A 2,767-nucleotide genomic window follows, 5' to 3' on the forward strand; every position below is an offset into this window, starting at 1 on the left:
AGGAGACAACAGGAACGACCCCTCACCTTCCACAGAAGTCACTCTGCCCTGCCAGCCCTCCTCACGTCTATCCGCACCCCTGTCCTTCCCCGGAAAGCGGAACCTCACACAGGGAACCAGGCCCAGGCCGCTGTCCTTACACACGGGAGGGAGGGTGCCTCTCCTGACCCTCTCCAAGCCCGGCTGCCTGTCCTGAGCTCTGCGTGTTCAGGTGCGCAGCAGGCCCTGTGCTAGCACCTTCCATAGATTAGCGGCCTGGTTGCTGTGCATCTGCTCCCTGCGAGGGAGGCACTGTCCACATCTTCTAGCAGCCATGGAAACACGGACAAGAAAGGTGAGTAATTTGCCCAGATCACAGGGCAAGTGCTCCTAACCTAAGCACAGTCTCCCACCCACCAACCCCTCCCCCACCACATCCCCATTACTCAGAACCCCCAGAATCCTCCGCTCAAGGTGCTGCTTCATGGTTTCCAAATAAATTGGAATATTTACAAATGCATACTAACCAGTGACTTAGTGCTATTGTTATTCTGACGAAATTGCAAGAGATAGAATGTCTTAAGGAATGACTTTCCCGGAGCCTGTTGGTTTTGCAGCACTTTAGGAGAGCTGGTAGCCTAGCACACCTGGTATATAGTAGGTGCTCAATAAATGCCACGTATCGTATAAGAAAGGTGACGGGTGTTGGAACCTAGACTAGAAGTCCTGGGACTCCGGCCTTGACTTTTCTCTGCGTGTAGAGAGATGGGGACCCGGTGGAGTGGGGCCCAGCCCTTGGCCTACCCAAGCTCTAGAGGAGCCTCCTAAGGTAGGTGGTAGGCCAGCAGCCCCCAGCCCGCCCCCGCGCCCCGGCTCACCCTGCGGTTCCTGGCGAGGCTCCTTGGTGGGTTCCATGGCCTGGACTCCACGGTGGGGCCGGCGGGCTGCACAGGCGCGGCCTAATGAAGCCTCGCGGGGCGGACAGGTGTGCGGAGCGCGCACGGGTGCGGGGGAGCCGGAGCCTGCGCCCGCGCCCCTCAGTCCGCCGCTGGGAGAGGCCATCCTGGATCCCGATGCGTGGGCAGCTGCAGGGCTGGGAGGTCCGCAGGGGTGGGTCGCGCCCGCCCACTCTGCACCTAAGCCCAGGTGCGGGCCTCGTGCAGCGCCCCTCCCTCGTGGATTTAGAGCTCCACGCGGGGGCGGGGGCGCGGACTACGGGGTCGGTGAGACTCGCCCACGGACGCTAGGGACTGGCCAGGGCCGCCGACACCCTGCGCGGGCCTCGGTAATGGACCTGGTCGTGGCTTGAGTCCTGGACGCAGAGAGCCCTTCCCTGTGAACTGTGAAGGCGGCTGCTGGAGCCACTTAGCAGAGAACCCCCAAACGCTGGGCTGTCCCTCCAGGTTCTCCACGGCTCAGGCTAATGAGCCCCCAAGATCCTGCAAGTACCCGTGCTACAAGGAAGCTGGCGGTGGCAGCGCGTGGGGCGACTGCGCGAGCACAGGTGCGCGCGGTAAACCCGAAGGAGGCACTAGGTGCTCAGTTTTCATGCGCCTACCCAGGTATCAGTTTTATTCTTCGAGAATGAAGGGGCGTTTCATAAAGGAGACCTCACAGGGGACGTCTTTATGACTGCCCCTGCACGGGACGTGCCTTGCTTTCGTTATAAAATGGTTTCAGATTTAAAATTCGGATTGCAGTTCTGACGGCTGCCCTTGCGTGGGAGGTGCTGGCCGGGCTGAATCCGGTGCTTGCAGCTGGGGAGCGGGCGGCCAGCGGGGAAGTCAGGTGTTTTGCTTTTGGACACGGTGGATCGAAGCTAGAATCACCTGGTGGTACCTTTTCCTGCGCCTTAAACTCCTGCGAGGCGCTCCGCCTGTGTGGGGACTGTGGGCAGAGATGTGAGAGAGCTTTAGTTCTTTCTGAAACAAAACATTTAAACGGATTAATTTGTGACAATATAATCGAAAGCTCGGGCTTCTGATGTTTCATTCTGAACCCTGCAATACCCGCTGGTAAACGAGGGGTTTAGAAACGGTGCCAGTTCCTAAAAAGAGCATTCTAGGCCATGTGAGCAAGGAGTGACCTAGAACTTTCTGTGTGAAAAATCAGGTCCAGTTGATGGTGACATGGTTGTAAACGGAACACAATAGTCTGCTTTGCTAAACATTTATAGGACACCGACTGCATGCCAGGCACTATGCATACGTCACTTCACTGCCTGCAGCAGCTTACTGCGGAGATTAGAAATATAACACAAGTGGGCCATGTCAGTGCAATGTGTGAGCTAGAAGGATACATAGCTCAGAAGGGGCACTGAGGAGCAGGAACCTCTGGTGGACCAGCCTGAGGGCCAGGGGGACAGGAGAGTCCTTGGAGAGGACAACACAGGAGGACGAGCTGAAGGTTAAAAGCACTGCCGGATTAAATGCCAGACCAAGCTCCACGCCTGGGATTGGAGCCTCCCAAGGTCTGGTCCCTTCTTTGAAGCCTCGGCTCACCTCCCCCTACGCCCAAATATTCCAGTTTCCTTGTCTCTTTTACTCAAGTATTTCTCAATGAGTGTTCCCCAAACCCCCCGGAATAGCATTTTTTAAGGAATTTGTTAAAAATGTGGCTTCTAGGCCCCATCCCCAGAAATGTTAATTGGTAGGTCCAGAGAGGAACCCAGAAATGGCCATTGTAACAAGCCCCTCAGGTGATTTTTATTGACTTTGCAGAAACAAAGCTGATTAAAACCAGCCTGGGAATGGGAGGTTGGGAGTGGATGGTGGGGGCCTGTGTGGGG

This window comes from Plecotus auritus (assembly GCF_963455305.1).
Source record: "Plecotus auritus genome assembly, chromosome: 4".
NCBI lineage: Eukaryota > Metazoa > Chordata > Mammalia > Chiroptera > Vespertilionidae > Plecotus > Plecotus auritus.